The following is an 11,011-nucleotide window of genomic DNA, read 5'->3' on the forward strand; positions in this document are numbered from 1 at the left end:
GGATAATGTCTTCTTTTATGGTGTCGAAAAGCATCATCATTGGAGTCAGTTGGAGATGGAAGACAGTGGCTTTTAGTCTTCATCCCATATTTGCTTCTTATTTTCATTCTCTGTCTCCTTCTGCAAAACCACAATGCACCCTTCCCTTATTCTCTCTCCTTCCCACCACTTAATTATCTTGCCTGGTGACAGGAAATACTGAAGCCACACCATGTGTCCCTGAGCCCAGGCCAGGCCTTACTAATTAATCACAACAGTCTTTCTGGGAAAGACTAGAATTGCCCTAGAATTCTTCTTAAACACAACTCGAGGAATTTATTCTAATAGTTGTTCGCCCATGAGCTGAAACCTACTTGAATGCCTGGGTTACTCATTCACTTGCTCATTGATATTTATAAATCTTTGTGAAGAATGTACTATGTAATTGTACTGGGGATTCAGAAGCGAACAGAAGTGTATGGTCTTGGAACATATATTCAAGTGATGTAGCCCAATCGCTTCAAGTTACAGATGATAAAAAAACACACAAGGAGAGCAAAGGGACTTGACCTTGGATTCCTGTTGAGGCACATGTTGCAGGGCTTGGGATGATGGAGAGTATTGTGGGTGATGGAAGGGATGAGTCTGGCCCTCCAGCATGTCATTCCTGACTGCAAGGCCTCCTGGGCTCATGGCTCTGGGAAGTCTGGTGACCAGAACCAGGAATAAGGGCATCTGGGCAAGGGTATCTGGGTTCCATTGAGGACTCTGCCATTAATTTGATGAGCCCTTGGAGCTCTCTGGGCCTTGCCTTACTGCAGTTCATTGAACTGTCACTGAGCTTCCACTATGGGCCTACCACTGGGCTAGGCATTTGGGACACAAACACAAAAGGATGTGCACAGTGAGAAGAGGTGTTTGATTAGGAAACAGATACTTTTCAGTCTCATGTTTCTCTTCTGTAGAAGAGGATTGGACTATCTATCCCTGAGGCTACTTTCATCTCTGATATTTTATACCATGTAGGGCAGCCATCTCAGGAATATGACTCCTGAATCTGGCCAGGGAACCAGTCATTTTATTCTGTATCTTGGCCTTTCATTGATGCTGCTGACTGGGAAGGCTTGGTGGTCAGGACAGCGTGCCTGAGGGTGAATCCCATTCCCCCATGACATTGCTCAGTGTGACAAGCACTGAGACGCTCGCTCATTTTTTTCTCCTACTGACCATCCAGAAGCACATGCCTTCTAACTTATTAAATGAGAGAAAACAGAAATAGTGTATGTGCCTTCCTTGTCCTTTCCCTGATTCCAGGTCCCCTGTACATCAGCTGCTAAGTGTACCATTTGGGATCTTACCTCCCTCAAGAAGGAGTAAATTTCATTGGTAGAATAGGGTGGCAGATATAGAACCAGAGTTTAAGCAATCCTTCAATGAAATAAAAAGCTACTTGCTGTGCCTAGGACCGAGTTATAAGGAAGAAACTTAAGGAAAACACTGCATACACGTGTGTATTTAGAAGGTGTGTTTAAAACACAATGCAGCAGAGCCATACATGGATGAGGATATTAATAAGAAAGTTCAGGCCAGAATAGAAAAGAAGTAAAAACAGAAAATGGAGAGCCTATATTAGACTGTATTTCCCCAGAGGGTGGAAAAATGATGTTGAAGGTTTTCTGCTGACAAAGCTCGATAGATTGGATTTCCAAGGTTCTCTTGGAGCTAGGTTATACCTCCTAAGCCATCATGCCAGCAACTTGATGAGCAATGAGCCTGCTAAAATAGTTTGGAAACTCAAACTATGAAGAGGCCCATCTAGACCTAGGGGTTAGTTGGTGATTTTGTGCTAAAATGTATCTTTATATTAAAATGATAGCACATAAAATATACATATATGTTTGTGTTCTTGTATATACATGTGTGTATATATATATATATATATATAATGTGTATACACTATATAACTAGAATCATGATCACATTATTATAGAATCTATATCTTTATCAGTCCTGTCCCATATAATAACCCAGAACAATTTCTGGCACTTAGTTGGGGCTCATTATTCGCTGAATTTTTCTTAAATAAATGAAGTTGGAAACAATGCTTCTTTTCTATAGTGCAATGATTCCTCCTGTCCTCAGGGGGCAGCCTACTTAAAGGTTGTACAAATGATGTGTTTATGCTTTTCTGTCCCTATTCCAGATGTTTTTATTTCACTTAATTTGACTCCCTTATATAAAACCCCTTTAATACACCCAGAATTCCAGAATCCACCTCTATTTTTGTGTTGATCTATTAAGGACAATAGTTGACCATCACAAAAAATTAAAAAATGATTTTAACTTGTGACTTCAGGGGCAAAAATTGTTTTCTACATAACAGGATTCATTGTGGAATAATATGCTTGTTACATCCTTGGAGGCTACCACCAGATGAACTAGACATGTTTTCTATGTGAAAAGTGGTGCTCTTATTGTTAAAAGTATTACTGAGCTAAGACACTGAGCTTAATACTTTACTTGTTTTATCTCATTTAACTGTCATATCACTATGAAATAATTGTTATTATTTACTTATGCAAATATTGAAATTGAGGCTCCAAGAGGGTTGAGTAACTCAAAGTTACCCAGACAGTGAGAGGCAGAACCAAAATTCACACCCCAGGAGAGCTGTCTCCAAAGTCAATGCACTTACTCGTGTGGGGCACTTATCAGGGAAGTGGTAGAAATCATGGAAGCATAAAAGTCACAGATACTGGTGGGGAGATCACCGTAGTGGTCACCTCTCAGGGTGGCCACGCAGAGTGGAAAAGATCATGTGAGCCAAGCACCCAGACTGATGCTGGCCAAGGAGAAAGACTCAAGAATAATGGCCTCCTTCCCTCTCCCTGTGAAGCAGAAAATGTGACTAATACAATGCGTGAAATGTTTAAATTTTCCTTTTGAGTGAGATGCTGATATTCCTCCCAGTTTTGATGGGGCTTCATCTTCAGTGGCTATAGAAATACTCGTAGAAATGCTCCCATTAGACTGTTCATCTCACATGTTGATCCTCACGGCAGAGGTTACTATGATAGACCAACAAATAATAAAGCTGATAATAGTCAAGTGCCAAACCTCCAAACTTTGTAATACTGTACGCTTTCTGCCTGAAAGATGTCATTTCTTTCAACAGCTTTGAGTTTCTTCAAGGCAGAAAACCATTGAAGCTGCAGTGTAGCTGAACATCTGTCTTATCATGTGGGCAGATATTGGGATTAAATTAACTAGAAATGAATAGAATGATGTATGACAGGGTGCAGATGTCCCAGGCACAGTGTGATAATTTCATTGCAAAACTATGTAATGAATTCCATACATTATGGAAGTACAAATGTACCACTTTAGGTAATTGTGATGAAAAGGTATAATGTGCGGTGCATAAACAGAGTGTGTGCCCAGGGGCGTTTCTCCTCTGCTATTTCTCTTTAGTCATTTCAAAATGACTTTATTTGGTTTAATGTAAGCCTATTATTATTATTAGAGCCTTATTTTTTTGGTTGGCCCCTTCAGCATTTCTTGTCTGTTTGGTGTAAGAAATATTTGGAATAGAGGAATAGAATTTAGGCAGGTCAGAGCTTTGGCCTCTCGGAAACTGATGGCTGGAGACAGCATTTAAAGAAATATTCTGTTGTGAGAACTTCAAAGCAGAAACGGACTCTCTTTTCTCCCCTCCCTCCCACTCTCTCTCACTCTCTTTTTCCCTCTCTCTTTCCTTTCTTCCTGATGGCTGGGGAGAGTGTTTCAGCATCTCCTGCTACTCTGTGCAAGGGAATTCAGGATGATATAATGGGAAAATATGTGGATTTAAAGCCAGAAGACCAATTTTCTTCTCTGGACTCTGCTCTGGAATGCTGTGTGTCCTTGGGCAAGTCACTCCACCTGTCTGAGATTCCATTGTCTCATTTGTAAAATGCAGCTAATATACTATATCATGGTGTTGTCAGGTACAAAGAGGGGAGCTTGAACATAAACTCTGAAAGGAGAGGGAGGCATCTATCTTGCTTACTGCTTTATCCCTATTGCTTAGCTAAATGATCATACAACATGGGCCACTCATAATTAAAAAAAAATAAATATATCAGTGATTAATGTGAAGCTACCTAGCACAATGCCTTGCACAAGGAAGACCTTTAATTAATATTTCTTGAATTTCAGTTGATTTGAAGGAGTTCCCTAAACAGCTTATCACACAATCAAAGTCAAAGGCCAAGCACTGGTTACAGCTGAAGCCAGAGATGGCCCAGGATATCCCAGGATTGCACAGGGCAGGAGAGGCAGGGCCAGAACCCCCTTTGAGATCAGCAGCCTCCTGCTTCCTGGCTGCACCAGCGGAAGCAGGGACTGGGACAGTGGGAGCCATGGTCAGGACTGGCAAGAAGTCTGCACTCCTGAGACAAGCAATCTTCGCTAGGGTGTTTTTGATCAAGGAACAAGAGGAAGGTTTCATTCCACAGCAAATGGCTGGCCCACACTCCTGCTTCCCAAGTGAGGGTGAGATCCACATGGTCACAGCTGGGGCCAGTCCCAGCCCTGTTTTCTCTCCATCTCACTGCTCTGTTCACACAGTCCCTCTCTTTCCCTTTAAGCCTCCTCTCCACCAATTATTTGCCTGGGGTGACATCAGTGGAAAATGTGAGGAGATGGCAGCAGAGCCGAAACCCTAGCCTTCCCTGGGAGGCCAGAAAAGCCTGTTTTTAATGCTCCGATTGGTCCCTGATTTCCCCAGCTCGTTTGTGCCATGTAATGCTTTCGGCACAGAAAAGCAGGATGCCTGGGGTGACTCGAGGCCACCGGGGCCTGGGTCTGCCTGCCCACTGGACAGATGCTCTGCTGTCTGGCCTCCTTTCCTAGCTGGGAACACCCTGAAACCAGCCCAAAGAGTGCTCCCATGGTGGAAAATCCACGTGGTAGAGCTTCTTGCATCCCCCAAGCGAATGTTGCTCCATTAGAAGCTGTGGGTTTGGGGTTTGTCACCATATATCTTCTCTCCCCTGCTCCATTCCTCCCACCCCCTCCTCTCCCCACAAGCTTCAGGGCTGTCTGCAGGGTCTGGATTTTCTGCCAAATTTGGATGCCTTGAAAGGAACATTGTTCGAAATAGAGACTTGAGGAAGGTGCTAATCTTCTGCTGCTTATCAAATTTGAGCAAAAAATGTTGACATCCCACTTTCCCAAGTGCTAGCTCAGCTCTTTTGTGTTCAACGGCGAGAGGGACCAGCTGTGTATCTAGTTAGGGATTAAAAACTCTACTCTGACTCCCAGCCCTTCTCACCTGGCCCTGCAAGACCCAGAGGCAAGCAGGGGTGGTGGGTGGTTTGGAGTCTCGTCCTCCCTGAGACCCAGCCCCATCACAATCTAGGAGAGGCCACCCATGGATCACTTCTGCCCCTGCTCTGCTTAAACTCTCAAGGGGGAAAAAAAAATGCTACTGAGAAGTCACTGCTCTAAACGTGGAGAGAGCTCTTCATTTTCTCACGATGAAGGACATATTTGGGATCATCTGGTTTTCCAAGCAGATGCCCAGTTTATCTCACTTTAAATCAACTCTTTCTGACTGGACCCTTTTCTGGATGAATTAATTGAGCGTGGCTAAAACCAAAATGCTCTCGCGATTAAGGAGCTAGGCAAAGGGGCGCTGTGTCAAGGATGTCAGCTTGCGAGGAGGGTGGCGAGTTGTTTACTTCTATTCTCATAACAGAAGGAACAGGCAGGCTCAGCCCACTGGAAATAATTTTGAATAATCTCACTCTATTACTCGAAGCGAAATTGAGTCTGTTCAAGCTACCCTAGTGATCCGACATTTCAGCGAAACGGGGAAACTAATATCCAATTCATGCAGCATAAAATAAGTGACATAAGGAAAAGCAGGATGAAATCTGGAAGTTTTTAGTTTTCAATTTGTATGGCTTGTCTTCTATTACTGGATCAACTCACTAATGCTCACACAGAAGAGGGGGCTTCATTAAGCTGCTGGTCATTAGTGGTGGTGGATGTATGTATGTGTGTGTGCGTGTGTGTGTGAGCTATTGATGCCTGACATGGATATTGGATATATATTACCCTGCATCAATCAAAGCTACAAAGAGAATTTGTCCAAGCCATGGAAGTGGAGCCCTGACTTATCAGTTGGATCTCTCCTGGCTGAAGGGGCAGATGGCCTGGAATTTAGATTTGACCCTTTAGAAGATGCTCTCAGTGTGAGGGGATCGACTCATTAGCTTCGCTCACCCACCAGTCATGACACGGTCTGCACACCCACATACATGCTTTCTGCTAAGGGAACTGTCATCCGTGAGTCTGGAGAAAAACCTTAACATCTCTCTTGACTCCTTCTTCTATCACGGCCCTCACAATTTACCCAGAGCTAAGTAATAGTTCCTGGCTTCAAATCATTGATGACTTCCATTCTCTTTTCTTCCTACCTAGTTAAGAGTCTGAGCCCTTTTTTTTTTTTTTTTTTTTTAGTAATCCAAATTGCTCTTTATCTTGCCCCATCTCCCTGCCTTCAGCTATCCTCTTTCTGATTGCTAAGTCATCCTAAGCACAGATCTAATACATCACTCCCTGCTCAAAAGTATTCAATGGCTCCCTATTGCCTAGTAATTCCATCCAAGCCTCCAGGCTTATCATTCAAAAGTCTCTGCAATCTGGCTCCCGTCCCTGTCTTCCTTCCTGACTGAACCTCAGGCATTCCTCTTCATTCATTCTGAGTTGCAGCCAAGTGAAAAGAACTCTGATTTTTCTCGCACGTGCAGCAGTGTTCTGCCTGTGTGTTTGCTCACACTGTTTCCTCTGCATGCAATCCCCGCCCTGCGGAGGCAGATCGGGGCCACATGCTGCCTCCTCCAAAATGACTTCCTTGATCCTGTGGTTGAAAGGCATACCTTCCTCCTTAGAGGCCTGTTCATTGTCCTGCCTCCTTCCCCTGTGGCCTATTATAGTCCAGAGCAGTACATGAGATCATAATTAAGTGCAGTAATTAATTAACTGGGGCTTCCCTGGTGGTTCAGATGGTAAAGAATCCGCCTGCAATGTAGGAGACCCAGGTTCAGTCCCTGAGTCAGGAAGATCTCCTGCAGACGGGAATGGCTACCCATTACAGTATTCTTGCTTGGAGAATTCCACTTACAGCGGCGCCTGACAGGCTACAGTCCATGGGGTCACAAAGAGCTGGACATGGCTGAGCATGCACACACTTAAGTGCATGGGCAATGTCAAATGTCTAAATGAGAATCCTAGCTGTGGGGTCTTGTGTATGGCACTTATATACTCTTTGCCTCAGTTTCTCTTCTGCAAAAGTAGGCTAATAAGAGTATTTACTTCTCAGAGAATTCTAGGGAATTAAGGGGGAAAATAAATGCAATGTTCTTGGCAAGATGCTGTTGAATGGCAAGAGTTCAACAAATATTCTTTTTTCCTAGTTACCTTTCTCCTCTGCAGTAATATAAGGTTTGCTTTATAAGGTTTGCTTAAACTCATTTTTCAACTCAGTAACAATGAGTTGAACGATGAGCACCTACTAGAGTCATATTTTTTAAGACATAGTGTTGGCCTTCAAGGAACTCATGATCAAGGGCAGAAGAGATAATGGCAGCACACTGGTTTTAGGACTCTGATAGAGGTAAGAACAGGTGAAATAGTGTGGTGAGATGGTTTAGCTCTCAGTACTGGAGCCAGACTCCTTGGGTTCGAATCCCAGTGTGGTCACTTCCTAGCTGCGTGACTTCAGGCTGTGTAATCTGTGTTAGTCTATCTGTGCTTTGGTCTCCATATTTGCAAAATAAGGATAGTAAATGGTACTTACCACAGAGGGTGGTTGTATGGATTCCATGGCTTAAGAACCAAATCATACCTGGAATGGGGCCTGGCATGTTGTAAGAGCTCAGTAAAGGCTAGTTATTATCTCAGAGCTCTTTGAGTTCTAATTGATGCTTTGACTTTGGGCAATTTCTTTCTCCATCTGAGTGGTGAGCTTTTATGACGATGAAGACATCATGGTTCACAGAAGCCACCATGGGAGGGTGGGGCATAAGGCTTTAGGTGGAGCACTTTAAAGCAGGTTTGGCTATCCCCTTCCCAGACACATTCCCTCCCCCTTTTAGAACCACACACACTCCAGCCTGTGTCTTGCACACAGAGACTCCCTTCCTTCTGCTGACTGTGGTTAGTACATGTCATTGCCCAGAGTCTTTCACTTAATCACTTGAAGTTTCCTGGTGCCAAGAGGTCCACTTCTGCCCTCCTGGGCTTCTGTCCAAAAAATTTCCACTCAAAGAATCCTACCATGCATTATGCACAGATATTGAGATCTTAAAAGGCAGAGAAGGGGTGTAATTTTATCAGGCAGGTTTAGCTGGCCTTAACTCTGATACTGCTTTTGTGGCTTTGTTAATTGGTCCTTCTGAAAAATAGAAAGTCCTCCACAGTCCACAGATTCACTTTTCCAAAACCTCATCTCCCTATGCTCAGTGGGTCGGTACTTGTATTTCACCCATTTTCCTCATAACCCCAGCAGAGACCCACGTGACTCACTGGCACTCCTTGGTGGGCATTTGGGTTCTGCAGTCTTGGATACTGAGCTCCTGTTTGGGCCTGTCTTGCTTTCGTGAAGCAGGGCCAATCCATCGTTGCTGCTGCATTTAGTCTGTGCTGCCCAGATCCTGCCCCAGCTGAGACGGAAAAGATTTCTTCCCACTAGCGTTCCTATTCATTTTTTAGGCTTCCCAGGGGAGGACTAAGACACATACTTTTTTGAATCAAGGATCTTGGGGCTGATTGATAGATTAGAAGACCACTGGAAGGATTCTACCCAAAGCAATCTATAAATTTAATGCGATCCCTATCAAGTTACCCATGACATTTTTCACAGAAGTAGAACAAATAATCCTAAAGTTTATATGGAACCATAAAAGACCCAAAATTGCCAAAGAAATCCTGAGGGAAAAGAACAAAGCAGGAGGTATAATCTTCCTAGACTTCAGACAATACTACAAAGCTACAGTAATCAAAACAGTGTGGAATTGGCACAAAAACAGATATATGGATCAGTGGAACAGAATAGAGAGCCCAGAAATAAACCTACATATCAATGGTCAATTAATCTTTGATAAAGGAGACAAGAATATAAAATGGGGAAAAGTCAGTCTCTTCAGCAAATGGTGTTGGGAAAGTTGGACAGCTCCATGTAAATCAATGAAATTAGAACACCACCCTCACACCACGCACAAAAATAAATTAAAAATGGCTTAAAGACATATATAGGACATAACATCATAAAACTCCTAGAAGAGAACATAGACAAAATGTTCTCCTACATCATAAATTGTACCAATGTTTTCTTAGGTCAGTCTCCCAAGGCAATAGAAATAAAAGCAAAAACAAACAAATGTGAATTAATCAAACTTAAAAGCTTTCACAGATAAAAGGAAACCTTAAGCAAAATGAAAAGACAACCTATGGATTGGGAGAAAATACTTGCAAATGACGTGGCCAACAAAGGCTTAATTTCCAAGATAGCTCATACAACTTAGTAACAAAAAGCCAAACAACCCAATAAAATGAGGGGAAGACCTAAACTGACATTCTTCAAATAAGATATACAGACGGCCAATAGACACACGAAAAGATGCTCAACATAGTTAATTATTAGAGAAATACAAAGTAAAACTACCTGAGATAGCACCTCAGCCAGTCAGAATGGCCGTCATTAAAAGCTCTACAAATAACAAATGCTGGAGAGGGTGTGAAGAAAAGAGAATCCTCCTGTACTGTTGGTGGGAATGTAAATTGGCTCAGCCACTTTGAAGAACAATATGGAGGTTCCTCTAAAAGCTAAAAGTAAAGTTTCCATATGATCTAACAACTCCACTCCTGGGCATATATCTGGACAAAACTACAATTTGAAAAGATACACGCACCCCTATGTTCAGCAGCACTATTTACAATGGTCAAGATGCGGAAACAACGTAAGTGTCCATCAACAGATGAATGGATAAAGAAGATGTGAGATACATATGTGTGTGTGTATGTGTGTGTATAAAATGGAACATTACTCAACCATAAAATATAATGAAACATGCCATTTGCAGCTACATGGAAGGACCTAGAGGTTATCATGCAAAGTAAAGTAAGTCAGAAACAGAAAGACAAATACCATATGATATCACTTATATGTAGAATCTAAAATATGACACAGATGAACTTTTAACATAAAGTTTAGTTTGTGTCTGTGTCTATGAGTCTGTCTATGAAACATAAACAGACTCACAAACATAGAGAACAGATTTGTGGTTGCCAGGACGTGAGGGAGGGGAGGGATGGACTGGGAGCTTGGGACTAGCAGCTGCTGCTGCTGCTAAGTCACTTCAGTCGTGTCCGACTCTCTGTGACCCCACAGACGGCAGCCCACCAGGCTCCCCCGTCCCTGGGATTCTCCAAGCAAGAACACTGGAGTGGGTGGCCATTGCCTTCTCTGATATATAGAATGGAGAAACAACAATGTACTGTTGTACAGCACAGGGAACTATATTCAATATCCTGTAACATACCATTAGGGAAAAGAAAAAAAAAGCTCATTTATTAATACTGTGAAAGAATTAGATCATCAGAGCTTATTTCTAAATTTTGGGAGCAAAGCTGAATATCAATAAATAAATAGACAATTCAAAACAAAAGGAAGACCCTTGAGGGAATACAGACTAGTGTCACAGTTCAATGTCCATAGGCCCCTGAATTCTTTCTACATCATGCCTGTCTGCCTGGGTAGCCCTTAGAGACACCAAGTGAATTTGGACTTCTGCTCACTGCCTGGGATCCCATAACTGATGGAAGCCCCCCAGTTTAGGGAAACCCCAGCCAGCCTGTCAACAGAGCAAACACCTACCTAACTGAGCATGACTACCCTTCTTGTGTGATGTCTGAGTCCCTAGAAACAGGCAACTTAGGTTCAAACCCCACCTCTGAACTCTTTAAAGCATTGGCCATTCAATGG

Source organism: Bos indicus, chromosome 15 (genome assembly GCF_029378745.1).
Source record: "Bos indicus isolate NIAB-ARS_2022 breed Sahiwal x Tharparkar chromosome 15, NIAB-ARS_B.indTharparkar_mat_pri_1.0, whole genome shotgun sequence".
Classification (NCBI taxonomy): Eukaryota; Metazoa; Chordata; class Mammalia; order Artiodactyla; family Bovidae; genus Bos; species Bos indicus.